A 15156-nucleotide genomic window follows, 5' to 3' on the forward strand; every position below is an offset into this window, starting at 1 on the left:
AAATTTAAATATTATTAAGATTGATATTTTATTACATTTTTATTTATATATAAAATATGTGAATAAAATAAAATTTTAAATTTGACTAAAAATACATATCTCTTATATTTCTAAAGTATAGATTCAAAATACGAAACTCTCCTCTCTAAATGGACCAAAATGACAGACAAGGTTGGTCTATCTTTCCCTTTCCAATTCACACAATCGATAGCTAAATAGGCCAATAATTCAACTGCATCTACCTCGTCCACATCAGGTGGTCCAACCCTTGGATCCAAAATTTCAACCAATTCTCCGGCCAAAATACGAGGCACTGCAAAGTCCACCACACTCATAAAAGTTCCAAATATGCCTCCATCTTCGCCATACTTGAATATAGCTCTCTTTCCTGTTAAAAGTTCCAGCAGTACAACTCCAAACCCATACACATCACTCTTTCCCGTCAATACATCTAAACCGTATCCAAGTGGGTGATCACGGTCAACTTCTGAACTCATCAAACACAATTCAAAGTCTGATACTGATACTCTTGCCGTCCAAGTAGCATCAATAAGAATATTAGGAGAGATTATGTTTCTGTGAATAATTGAAGGAACTGCATGGTTACGAAGATATTGTATTCCCCGGGCAGCATCCAAAGCAATTTTTATCCTCATTTTCCAATCATTCAACACACTGCTACCCTTCTCCACATTCTTCTTCTCATGCAAATGATCATACAATGAACCATTCTTCATGTACTCATACACTAAGAGCTTCTCATGTCTCCTTTCGCAGAACCCAATTAGTCCAACCAAGTTCTCGTGGTGTAGGCGAGACAAGAAGGCCAATTTAGATTTAATTGAGGCCTTTTGACCCCTCTTGATTACAACCTCACGACCATCAAGGAGTTTGCCTATGAACACAGCACCACCACCAATCTTGTTGTCAAGTGAGAAATTGTTGGTCGCTGCTACAAGCTCAGCCTTGCTGAATAATTGGAAGCCTTTAACAACATTTTCTGTGACATTGGAAGCTTCTGGTGATGACCCTTCAGCGCGCCCACCTGTTCTTTCTCCATTACTAGTCCTTATCACATAGTCCACTCTCGAACCAAAACTGGGGTGCAAATCTGCTTCAGAAGCAGAACTACTTCTCAATGCATAGTCCACTACCGAAGCAAAACTATGGGCAGGGGATGCTCCCAAATTTGACGCAGTCTCACTCCTTATGGCATTGTCCACAGCCCAACCAAAACTTGTTGCATCATCCGCAGTGAAATCAGCCATATGAAAGTATGTACTTTCCAAAAACTCCTTTTGGATGTTTACATACAGAGGCACTACGCGTATTATAGTTGAGAAGGTTCGAGGCAATGAAAAGGGAGAAGGTTGACTTTAGCCATCCTTTGATTATATGTTTATATTGAATCTACACGAAAATCCCTTTTTTTTTTAAAAAAAAATATACCGCCCTAATTATATTATTTAATGTAATAGTTGTTTTTTGATAAAATTATTTATATCTACCAAAGAGGAGATGCTGATCTTAGATCAACATATTAATTTAATTAATGTATTATACTAGCTTAGTTTAGTGCCAAAGTAAAACATGGAGTTGCAGCTACATCCCTACTAGAAGTTGAGAAAGTGAAACTTTTAACCCTTTTCCTACTCCAAGGAAAGAGACCCACACCAAAGTATCTTTCTTACACCGTCCCTTCTGGGTGATCAGCAACCATTAATTTGGTGTCATTGCTGGCGCCAAAATTATGCCCTACGTCAACGTGGAAGTCAGCGACGACCTTAAACAGACAAAGTACAACCTGTGAAAGGATCCACTGTCAAAGGCCTTACGAATATTAGGATACATGATTACCGATTAGTTGGCTATTCAATTCAGACAGCGACTAGTGTGGATATGTTGATGATCGGAAAAACACGTTTAGATATGTATTTTTCATGGGAAGCACAGTGTTCATCTGCGTTTCAAAGAAACAACCTATTGGACCTCTGTCAACATGAGAAGCCGAGTATGTTGCAGCATCCTGGAGTGTCTCCCGTGTAGTTTGCCTTAGAAACCTTCTAAGCAAATTGGAATTGAAGCAAGAAAAGGAGACTGTGATCCGAGGTGATAACAAGTCGGTCATTAATTGGCAAAGAACCCAGTCAATAATGAGAGAAGCAAGCACATTGATGTTCAATTTCACTTCATCTGAGAACAAGTGAAAGAAGGAAATGTAGAGTTGGAGCACGTCAAATGTCGAGCACAAGCTGCAGATATGTTTATAAAGCCGCTGGCATCTTCTCTATTAGAGAACAATAAGATGATAGTCAGAATGAAGCATAAGAAGAACATTTAAGTTTACGGGAGTTTTTGTTGGGTAAACTTAAATGTGGGTAGTTGGAAGTTACTATATTAATTGTCGAGGAGATTGCAAAAGGTTGAGAGTGGGTCTACATTGATTAAACATGCAATAGAATTCATTAATTGTGAGTTACATAGTAGTTATATTTAATGAATATAGTTAAATGATCATGTCCAAAGGCCTATAAAAGAACCATATAGTGCTTCATTGCAAGATACAACAAATCTAAATATAGAGAGTATTTCTCCGTAATTGAACTTGTTTGTCAATACTTTCACCCGTCTTGATCGAAACCTCACGACCATCAACGAGAACGAGGTTGCCTATGTACACAACACCCAGCCTTCCAGCACCAATCTTGTTGTGAATTGAGAAATTGTTGGTCGCTAACAAGCTCAGCCTGCCTGAATAATTGTAAGTCTTCAACAATTGGTTTGTTAGATATGCACTGATTTGTTAGATAGTATGTTAACACAAATATAAAATTTATTTTCCTAATGACAGAGAGAAAAAAAAGAGAGGTTAGAATGAAAAATAAAAATGTTTGAATAAGTTAAAAAAAGGTAAGAAACGAAAATAATTTTAAATATATCTTTTAATAATTGAACTAACTGAGTTAAGTTTATATAACTATTTTATAATTCTTAAAAATAAATGACATTTATAATTAAGGCTTAAATTTTGATAGAATGTTTAAAATGGTCATCATGTTTACCGAATGTTTAAAATGGTTCTCATTCTGACAATTCGTGTTTTATTTGGTTCTGTTTTGTAACACCGTTAACGGAGTATTATATATAAAATATATGAATAAAATAAAATTTAAAATTTGACTAAACATACATATATCTCTTATATTTATTTCTAAAGTATAGATTGAAAATACGAAACTCTACTCTCTAACTGGACCAAAATGTGAGCCATGGATGGTCTATCTTTCCCTGTCCTGTTCACACAATTGATAGCTATATGGGCCAATAATAATAATAATAATAATAAAAAAGAAAAATAAAGTAAGTTTATTTTTTTATGATCATTAATATCTTATTTAGTAAAAAAATCACGTCTTATGAGTGGAGAGTGAATAAAATAAAATCCTTTTAAAAAACACCACCCCTAATGACGTTTCAAAAAATATTACAAATTACTATAAAAAGTATATTTTATTTAATATTATGAATAGGTCACAAGCTTTTCAACTAAAAAGACTATAAACTAATTGAAATAATAGTTTTACTAAGTATAAGCTTTATCAATAACTAACCTCTACTAACTAAGGACTCTCTGTAAGCTCTCTTCCAATCAACTTTTTTTACCTCTGCAATAAGATTTTGCTTAATTATTAATTCAACGGTCAAAGTAATATTTATTATTACACGTGGAGATAATTAACAGTGATTTTAATTGTTAATAGTTTGAATTTGTTGAGATAATTGGAATTTGAATTGGCTAGGAATGGTTGGTGGAGAGGGAGGTTTCCCTTGCCTTACCTCGCACCTTCTCATCTCAACTGATGAAAGCGCAGATACACACACACACTTTCTCTTGCAAATTAAAATGAAATGGACAGATAGTTTTTATCATATAACTCTGATACTTTTTCTACTTGGCGATTGAACTTTTTACTAAATTTACAATCTGCACTAGTGCTAAGGTCATAACGATTATATATTCTAGTACATGAGACAACGTCATAAATGCCTTCTTTTTGTTGGGTTCAGCAGCAAAATAGAAAATCATTTAGAAGATGATAAGAAAAAATTGTTAAAATTTAATAGTCAAAAAATCATTTTTCATTTATATTATTTAGTATAATAGTTATTTTTGTTAAAATATTTAATTATAAATTACATTTTGGAAAAATTATTTATATTTATTGAAAAGAATTATTTATATTTCTTTTTTAGTAGTTCTTATTCTATCTACGAAAGATATGCTTATCTTAGATCATCATATTAATTTAATTAATGTATTATACTAGCTTAGTTTTAAATATAATTCATATAAAAAAATACACAAGTATTATTGTTCTGATCCTGACCTTACCGAGATGAGCTGATCAAGATCGAACAAGAACTATCTCTTCCTTTTTCGTCTCTCTCTCTCTCTTTCTGTTTCCCACTGCTATCTCGTCTCTTTTCTTCCTTCCTACTTCCTCTCCTCTTCCCCTTTTCGCTCCCCAACTCATCCCTATCTTTCCGTATCCTCCTCAACTCAACCCCCCAAGAATCTCGCTTTATTCCTTCTCCCACTCCATGTCTATCATAAATACTTTTACATAACAATCCACAATCTTCTAATTCTTAATTACTTGTTTCTTGCAATAACTGCTCTTTTATTCTGCTAGGCAATAGGCAAGTTTCTGAGATTCTACAATCTACAAATCACAGCATAATATACTCTAAATCTTAACAGGCACGGAATACCCATAATGGAAAGAATGAATGAAGATATGGAATTGAGAAAAATGAATAAGAATTCACAAAATTTTCAATATTTTGTCCCCTTTTCCGGGGCTGAACTTTTATCATTCGGAAACAACAGAGATAGAGCCACTGGAAATGCTATGATGGCTACTCTCTCAAATAGCCAAAGCCCTCTCTAAATTGTTCACAATGTCAGTCATGGTTGGTCTATCTTTCCCTTCCAAATTCACACAATGGAGGGCTATATAGGCCACTAATTCCACTGCCTCTGCCTCATTCACGTCGGGTGGTCCAACCCTTGGATCCAAAATTTTCACCAATTCTCCAGCCAAAATACGAGGCACTGCAAAGTCCACCACACTCATAAAAGTTCCAAATCTGCCTCCATCTTCGCCATACTTGAATATAGCTCTCTTTCCTGTTAAAAGTTCCAGCAGTACAACTCCAAGTCCATACACATCACTCTTTGCCGTCAATACATTTAAACCGTAGTACTCAGGATCAATGTATCCAACGGTTCCTGCTGCCTTCATTGGTCGGTGATCACGGTCAGGTTCTGGACTCATCATAGACAATCCAAAATCTGATACTCTTGCCGTCCAAGTAGCATCAATGAGAATGTTAGAAGACTTTATGTCTCTGTGAATAATTGATGGAACTGCATAATTATGAAGATATTCTATACACCGGGAAGCATCCAAAGCAATTTTTATCCTCATTTTCCAATCATTCAACACACTGCTACCCTTCTCCACATTCTTCTTCTCGTGCAAATGATCATACAGCGCCCCATTCTTCAGGTACTCGTACACCAACAGCGTCTCGTCTTTCTCTTCGCAGAACCCAACTAGTCCAACCAAGTGCTTGTGGTGTAGGCGAGACAAGATAGCCAATTTAGATTTAATTGAGATCATTCTTTCAACCCTCTTGATTGCAACCTCACGACCATCAAGGAGTTTGCCTATGTACGCTGCACCACCACCAATCTTGTTCTGAAGTGAGAAATTGTTGATCGCTGCTACAAGCTCAGCCTTGCTGAATAATTGGAAGCCTCTTACAAGATTTCCTGTGACACTGGACGCCTCTCGTGATGACCCTTCAGCGCGCACATCTGTTCTTTCTCCATCACTGCTACTGATCACATAGTCCACTCTCGAACCAAAACTGGGAACACGGGACGTTCCCAAATCTGGTTCAGAAGCAGAACTACTTCTCAATGCATAGTCCACTACCGAAGCAAAACTATGGACAGGGGATGATCCCGAATTTGACGCAGTCTCACTCCTTATGGCACTGTCCACAGCCCAACAAAAACTTGTCATCAAATGAGTCATCTGAAAGTATGTACTTTCAAAGAACTCCCTTTAGATGTTTATGTACAGAGACAGTACGCGTTTGTATCAGTTCAGAAGATTCGAGGCAATGAGAAGGGAGAAGGTTAACTTTAGCCTTCCATTTTAATTATAAATTAATAGAGATTAACTCACTCACGCTACGTGTATCTATAGGTCTCACCTCCTACACGTCAACAAAGCTTCCAGAACCAATGAATGATGTATTTAATATAAAAATTGAGAAGGTTCGAGGCAATGAGAAGGGAGAAGGTTAACTCCTTGTAACATAAAGAAAGGAGAGGGACCTTTCTTTTTTGGACGAGAACAGACACAATTTTTTATTCAACACGCAACCGATATGAATAAAATAATATTTTTATTTAAAAATATAAAATAATTTAAGATAAGTCAATTAAGAATTTTGGCGTTAAGTTTGTTGACAGCCGGTATATTAACGTGTTTTTATTACATATTTCAAATAATTAATAATAATAATTTTGAAAATTTTATCTATATTTAAATCTACAAACGGATGCGTTTTAGATAATAATAATAATTATTATTACTATTATTATTATTAAAATTATAAAAATAACAATTTATATTATTAATAAAATCATCTATTTGGTGTTCACATTTTTTAAATTTTTACTCTAAAATAATATTTTTAATTATTTTTTATTTAACCATTTCTTTAGTTTAAGCATTTTTTAAAATAAATAATTAAAAATAATCTACGAATAAATAAAAATTATCTGTAATTAAATTATAAAATTATATATATATTTTTATAATTATAATCTCATTAATTTTTACAATCATTAATATATATATATATATATATATATATATATATATATATATATATATATATATATTTCAAATAATCTATAACAATATATAAAAGAAATTCTTCTTTTCGTGTTCACATTTTAAAATACTAATTTTACCCTTTAAATATAATAATTTATTAAATTTTTAAAAATTGACCGTTACTTCTACAAACTTTTTATAAAATCGAATGTTTCTGCTTTTTCTCTTCCTCTTTAATTATCAATAATTATTCTTCCCTAAACTCTAAACACACAGGCGCGATAGCGCCTGTGTTTACGTTAGTAATAATAATAATAATAGTATTTTTCTTTATTACCAAATAAATTTATTTTACACATCAATTAAGCACATGTTTATAAGGAAAACTGTCATAGATGACAACAAAAATTGAAGTATATATGAGTTAAGGAATTTATTTTAATTCTTCAATGAATGATAATTATAATTAGTATTTTAATCTATGATCTATAAAAAATATATAACAAACTAATATAAAAAGTATATGAGACTAGTTTTATGCAATTTTCTTAATCATACACTAAAAAAATTAAATAATAATAAATTTTAATAACAAAAAATAATTAATCATTATAATAACCGATTTAAAAATATATTTATAAATTAAAATTATTATTAATTAACATAATTTTTAAATTAGTCTCTAATATGATCATCAGAGTAAATTGTTCTATAAGCCTTTCTTTCTTTCTATTAATGTACTGTAGCATGAAAATAAAGGTGAGTGTTGTATTTATATTTGTATTTACTCATTATTTTAAACTACTACAAATTAATTTAAAATAATTTCATAATGTCAAATTATTACTTAATTTCTTTTAACTTATTTTTCAAAACTTTATTCCATTTTAATTTCTAAAAATCATAATTTTATCAATGCTCTTTTTCCATTTTAATAATAACTGATATTTCATTATAATATAATTTACAGTATATATAATTTAATTTAAATTACTTTTATATATAAAGATAAACCAGTAATCTTATTTTCTTATCAATTAAGTTATTTTATTTATTTATCATATCCATCACATCATTTCTATTTTTTCTTTATATTCACTTAAATTTACACTCCCAAACTCACTTTTTTAATATCGAGTAAAGTTTTAACTACTAAAAGAATTGGTCACTAATTATGACTAATTTAGAGACCAGTTATTTTGATAACCAAAACCTTAGTATTTAATATTAATGATCAATTTATAGACTATTTTAAAATATTTTAATTACCAATAATTTTTAGTTTATAACTTTATATATAAGTTAGTTACGATAATAGCTAATTATTTTTGTCACTAAAATTAGTTATTATATAAAAATTTCTTATAATGATACAAAATATTATATAATAAAATTAAGTTTAGGTTTGCATGTTGGTAGAAAATTTACATAATTTGGATATCTTATTCGATTAATTAAACTACATTTCTTTAATAAATATCCACAGTTATATTGTTAGGCTAAAATTTTATTTGTTCTTTTATTAGAAAAAAATAAATTTATTTTTATGAGTATATATATATAAAAATACCCACAAGCGTGCCATGATAAGGAGAACTCAACACCCTAACTTATGAAGTGGATTGAACAATTTTGAGTAATGTTAGCAAGGTAGTCAAGTGATACCTCAGCATTGTCCAATATAGGCAAAGCTCCAGGAGATGTCAGCCCCAAATACAACTACTAGTCCCCTGCCGCAATTTAAAATGAAACAGATTATTAACACTGATCCATTTTGACAAATAAAAGAATAAAAGAAGGATTATGATTAACAAAGATCAATTAAGAAAATCCCACAAGTTGACTTCTAAACTTTCATTTCAATATTTACCAGAAAAATAATAATAATTTGATAAATTTTTGTTTGATAAATTTTAATAAATAATTATTTTCTAAAAAGGAAAATCTTAAAATTTTATTTTTATAATTTTTATAAAAAATTTAAAAAATTATTCTATTTAGTAACTTTATTAAATTTTTCAAAATATTTATTTTCGTACTATTAAACTTCGAAGATAATATAGGATAACTCATACGCTTTATTATAAAACAAAGTCTTTAAGAAGAACAGTATTAATCTTACCTTCAACCATAAATTACATATACTTCTTTTAGTGTATTTTGCACTTGGTTTCAAAACACGTTTTTTCTATAATTTTCCTGCTACTAATTAGTATGTTAACTTAAATATAAAATTTATTTTCCTAATGACAGAGAGAAAAAGAGAGAGGTTAGAATGAAAAATAAAAATGTTTGAATAAGTTAAAAAAAAGTAAGAAACGAAAATAATTTTAAATATATCTTTTAATAATTGAACTAACTGAGTTAAGTTTATATAAGTATTTTATAATTCTTAAAAATAAATGACATTTATAATTAATAACTTAATCTATGTATGATCTATAAAAAATTAAAATTTAAAAAAGTATGAGACTAGTTCTCCACTATTTTCTGAATCATATACAAAACATACATGAATAGATTTAGGTTTAATTTTTCATGTGGTTAGAAAATTTGCAATAACTTGGATTAGTTAAACCAGATCCTCTTTAATAGATATACATAGTTATATTGTTAGGCTAAATTTTTATGTATTTTGTTCCATTAAAGAAGAATTAGTTTTTTTTATGTATGAAAACATGTAACTAATAATATAAATAGCTCTAATCTAATAACAAGCTCTTTTCTCCGGTTAGGCCGCAACTGCAGAATGTTTTCGTAAAAGCCTACTTGTTCACATGCTTTAAAATCACAGTAAATTCACTCGCTAAGAAATAAACCTCAAAAGGATAGGACCGATTGCTGTTAGCACACGTTAGTTGGATGGTGACAAGATTTCAATTTTTAAAAATCTTTTTATATAGAAATTAAAAATATATATTTATTTATTATTGAAATTTAAAAATAAAAATTCAAATAGTATTAAGATTGATGTTTTATTATATTTTACTTTATATATAAAATACATAAATATATATAAAACAAAAGTTAAAATTTGACTAAACATACATATATCTCTTATATTTATTTCTAAAGTATAGATTGAAAATACGAAACTCTCCTCTCTAACTGGACCAAAATGTGAGCCATGGATGGTCTATCTTTGCCTTTCCTGTTCACACAATTGATAGCTATATGGGCCAACAATTCCACTACCTCTGTCTCGTCCACACCAGGTGGTCCAACCCTTGGATCCAAAATTTCCATGAATTCTCCGCCCGAAATACGAGGCACCGCAAAGTCCACTACACTCCTAAAACTTCCAAATATTGTCCCTGGGTTGCCTCCATCTTCGCCATACCTGAATATAGCTCTCTTTCCTGTTAAAAGTTCCAACAGTACAACTCCAAACCCATACACATCACTCTTTGTCGTCAATACATTTAAACCGTAGTACTCAGGGTCAATGTATCCAACGTTTCCTTCTATTTGTTGGTGACGCTCAACTTCTGAACTCATCAAACACAATCCAAACCCTGATACTCTTGCCGTCCAACTAGCATCAATAAGAATGTTAGAAGACTTTATGTTTCTGTGAATAATTGATGGAACTGCATGATTATGAAGATATTGTATTCCCCGGGCAGCATCCAAAGCAATTTTTATCCTCATTTTCCAATCATTCAACACACTGCTACCCTTCTCCACATTCTTCTTCTCGTGCAAATGATTATACAATGAACCATTCTTCATGTACTCATACACTAAGAGCTTCTCATGTCTCCTTTCGCAGAACCCAACTAGTCCAACCAAGTGCTTGTGGTGTAGGCGAGACAAGAAGGCCAATTCAGACTCAAATGGGGTCTTTCTCTTTGGTCCCCTCTTGATTGCAACCTCACGACCATCAAGGAGTTTGCCTATGAACACAGCACCACCACCAATCTTGTTCTCAAGTGAGAAGTTGTTGGTCGCTGCTACAAGCTCAGCCTTGCGGAATAATTGGAAGCCTTTAACAACATTTTCTGTGTAATTGGACGCCACTGGTGATGACCCTTCAACGCGCACGTCTGTTCTTTCTCCATTACTACTCCTTATCACATTGTCCTCCTCCGAAGTGAAGCTGGGGAGAAAATTTGCTTCAGAAGCAGAACTACTTCTCAATGCATTGTCCACCACCGAAGTAAAACTATGGGGAGGGGATGCTCCCAGATTTGAGGCGCTCTCACTACTTATGGCACTGTCCACGGCCCAACAAAAACTTGTTGCATCACCCATGAAATGAGCCATGACAAAGTATGTACTTTCAAAAGAACTCCCTTTGGATGTTTATATACCTAGACACTAGGCGTACCAGTTGAGAAGGATCGAGGCAATCAGAAGGGAGAAGGTTAACTTTAGTCATCCACTTTAATTATAAACGAAAATGATCTTTTTGACTCATTTCAACACACGCGCATAACGTGGCAATTCCTTTTTTCATTTTCATTTTCTGAGCCTTGCTAAATGAGGAAGTGCAGAAGATTTTGGGCTTTTATTTTTGATATCGGCCTTTTTTTTTTTTCTTTTTCTCGTACTATAATCTCTCTCCTTCTAAGTAATCCCAAACTCTTGCAACTTCATTTTAGTGCACCTACCTTTCATGCTTTCATGATGATGCCTCTCGCTTTTCATGCTTTCATGATGATGCCTCTCGCCTGTGATAATTATTAGAGCCGTCAAAATGGATAATCTGGTTTGATCTGGCTTGACCTATCACGTGTTGATTTAGTGAATTAACATAACCCGACTCATTAATTAACAAGTTAAAAAAATTTCAATCCGACCCGGCCCACCGCTGGTTGGTGGGTTAAGCAAGTTGACTCACAAATTCACTTAATTACAAAAAATACGATTTTTTTTTATTTTTTATTAGTCAAAAGTAGATTGTCATTCTAATTAAAATCTAAATAAACTTTAATACAATCCAAATACAAATCAAAATCACAAAAATACAAATTATCTATGTGTTGGCTAAAAAAATAACCTAAGATGACCCAAATACAAAATCTAACTTAACAAAAAATAATTGTGTGATCCTTTATTTACAGGTTGGTGAGCCGGTGGCTCACCACGGGTTCAACCCAGGTGAGCCAGATTCTGGGTGAGCTGGGTTAAAAACCAACTCATATTGAAATTTGTAAAAAAATTTCAACCTAACCTAGCCTGAACCCGTGGTAAGCCGGGTTGGCCCGCGAGTTCCAACCCATTTTGACAACTCTAAGAATTACCGCAATACACTTCATTTATTCTTCTCTTCCAACAACAAACTCTCATTCGCACCACCATGTGTGTTCCTTATACTCGTCTTTCGCAGCCAGACTAAGCCTTTGATCTCGCTTCAAAACTACACTACTTGAGCTCTAGATATACTCTATTTATAAGGAAAATAAATATAAATATTTTAATAATTTAAACGGAGATTGAGATTATGATAAGTACGAGGACATGATAAATATGTACATCTCCGCAACTAATTGAAAAGGTCAGAGATTCTCCCATATCCATTAAATGCAGAAATTCATTGTTGGGAACGAGTTAACAATACCTACAAGATGAGTTTATTTGTCAACCCAACCCAAGATATCTACTTATATTAAATAACAAAATTAATATTAATATATAGTTTATATTTATAAAATTATTAAAAAATTTAAATTTATGTACATATATTTTAATTAAAAATAAAATTAACGAAATTAATACTTTTTATAGCATAATTTTTTATTATATTAAAATTAAAATAAATCAATACTGATTATTAAATCGATTATTTATCTTTATTTTTAATATTCTTTTACATAAAAAGTATTTTTATATAGAAATAAAAAATATATTTATTTATTATTGAAATTTAAAAATAAAAATTCAAATATTATTAAGATTGATATTTTATTACATTTTTAATTATATATCAAATATGTGAATAAAATAAAATAAAATAATTTGACTAAAAGCACATATCTCTTATATTTCTAAAGAATAGATTCAAAATACGAAACTCTCTTCTCTAACTGGAACGAAATGTGAGCCATGGTTGGTCTATCTTTCCCTTTCCAATTCACACAATCGATAGCTAAATGGGCCAATAATTCAACTGCCTCTACCTCGTCCACATCAGGTGGTCCAACCCTTGGATCCAAAATTTCAACCAATTCTCCGGCCAAAATACGAGGCACTGCAAAGTCCACCACACTCATAAAAGTTCCAAATATGCCTCCATCTTCGCCATACTTGAATATAGCTCTCTTTCCTGTTAAAAGTTCCAGCAGTACAACTCCAAACCCATACACATCACTCTTTCCCGTCAATACATTTAAACCGTAACCAAGTGGGTGATCACGGTCAACTTCTGAACTCATCAAACACAATCCAGAGTCTGATACTGATACTCTTGCCGTCCAAGTAGCATCCATAAGAATATTATAAGACTTTATGTTTCTGTGAATTATTGATGGAATTGCATGATTATGAAGATATCGTATTCCCTGGGCAACATCCAAAGCAATTTTTATCCTCAACTTCCAATCATTCAACACACTGCTACCCTTCTCCGCGTTCTTCTTCTCATGCAGATGATAATACAATGAACCATTCTTCATGTACTCATACACTAAGAGCCTCTCATCTTTCTCTTCGCAGAACCCAACTAGTCCAACCAAGTTCTTGTGGTGTAGGCGAGACAAGAAGGCCAATTTAGATTTAATTGAGGTCTTTTCACACGTCTTGATTGCAACCTCACGACCATCAAGGAGTTTGCCTATGTACACAGCACCACCACCAATCTTGTTGTCAAGCGAGAAGTTGTTGGTCGCTGCTACAAGCTCAGCTTTGCTGAATAATTGTAAGCCTTTAATAACATCTTCTGTGACATTGGACCCCACTGGTGATGACCCTTCAGCGCGCACGTAGAACACTCCCGAACCAAAACTGGGGACACGGGACGTTCCCAAATCTGGTTCAGAAGCAGAACTACTTCTCAATGCATAGTCCACTACCGAAGCAAAACTGTGGGCAGGGGATGCTCCCAAATTTGACGCAGTCTCACTCCTTATGGCACTGTCCACAGCCCAACAAAAGCTTGTCATCAAATGAGTCATCTGAAAGTATGTACTTTCAAAGAACTCCCTTTAGATGTTTATATACAGAGACACTACGCGTTTGTATCAGTTCAGAAGATTCGAGGCACTGAGAAGGGAGAAGGTTAACTTTAGCCTTCCATTTTAATTATAAATTAATAGAGATTAACTTACTCACGCTACGTGTATCTATAGGTCCCACCTCGTACACATCAACAAAGCTTCCGGAACCAATGATCGATGTATTTATATTATTTAGTGTAATAGTTGTTTTTGTTAAAATATTTAATTATAAATTACATTTTGGAAAAATTATTCATATTTTCTTTTTTAGTAGTTCTTATTCTATCTACCAAAGATATGCTGATCTTAGATCATCATATTAATTTAATTAATGTATTATACTAACTTAGTTTTAAATCTACATAATCGCACATACACTTGTTATCGTGAAATTAGAGATTTTAATATAATAATTCATATAAAGAAAATATACAAGTATTATATATATTCATTATAAGAGAACTCTTAATAAGAATTAATTTTAGTAACCAAAAATTGTTAGTCATATTATAATGACCAATTTAGATATCAATTTATAAAATAAAAATTTATTAGTCACTAAAATAGTCATTCTTATGAATAAAATATTATAATTGATAGTTAAATTAATTAAGAACTAATTTAAAAAGGGTTAATTATGTTTTTGGTCCCTTAACTTTCAGTTAATTTTGAAACTAGTTAATTTTGAAACTTTAGACCAATTTAGTCCTTTATATTAGTCATTTTAATCAAATTTTATTAAATTTATTTAAAATTTCAATACATTTTATAATAATATTTGATTTAGTATTAAATAAATTATTTTCTTGTAATAATTCCATATATATATATATATATATAATATTTTAATTTTCTGATTGATCGAGAGTGACACAAGTTTGTTACATACTAGTCTTTCTACCCGTGCAACGCACGGGTTTTTTTAAATGTAATATTTTTGATAATAGGAATTGATTTTGTAATATTTATTAACTTCTAAGGTTATAATATAATTTCTTTAAAAAAATAACAATAAAAGAAGACCAAATTACATACCTATAATCTGTTTTTGGTTAATCAACTTGATAACTTCCTTTGGT

At 31.6% G+C, this 15156-nt stretch overlaps 4 pseudogenes across 1 annotated transcript; all 4 read right to left on the reverse strand.

The window, feature by feature from the left end:
* Positions 1-59: 59 nt before the first annotated feature.
* Positions 60-1285, reverse strand: LOC114181103 (putative serine/threonine-protein kinase-like protein CCR3 pseudogene; annotated as a pseudogene).
* A 3520-nt stretch (positions 1286-4805) lies between these two features.
* On the reverse strand, positions 4806-6193 carry LOC114193400 (putative serine/threonine-protein kinase-like protein CCR3 pseudogene; annotated as a pseudogene). Its single transcript, XR_014996408.1, has one exon. The product of XR_014996408.1 is annotated as a putative serine/threonine-protein kinase-like protein CCR3 pseudogene (transcript).
* A 3683-nt stretch (positions 6194-9876) lies between these two features.
* Positions 9877-11290, reverse strand: LOC114193322 (putative serine/threonine-protein kinase-like protein CCR3 pseudogene; annotated as a pseudogene).
* A 1498-nt stretch (positions 11291-12788) lies between these two features.
* LOC114193479 (putative serine/threonine-protein kinase-like protein CCR3 pseudogene) lies at positions 12789-14062 on the reverse strand (annotated as a pseudogene).
* Positions 14063-15156: the final 1094 nt, after the last annotated feature.

Source organism: Vigna unguiculata, chromosome 1 (assembly GCF_037176805.1).
Source record: "Vigna unguiculata cultivar grain cowpea cultivar isolate G323 ecotype 2 chromosome 1, ASM3717680v1, whole genome shotgun sequence".
NCBI lineage: Eukaryota > Viridiplantae > Streptophyta > Magnoliopsida > Fabales > Fabaceae > Vigna > Vigna unguiculata.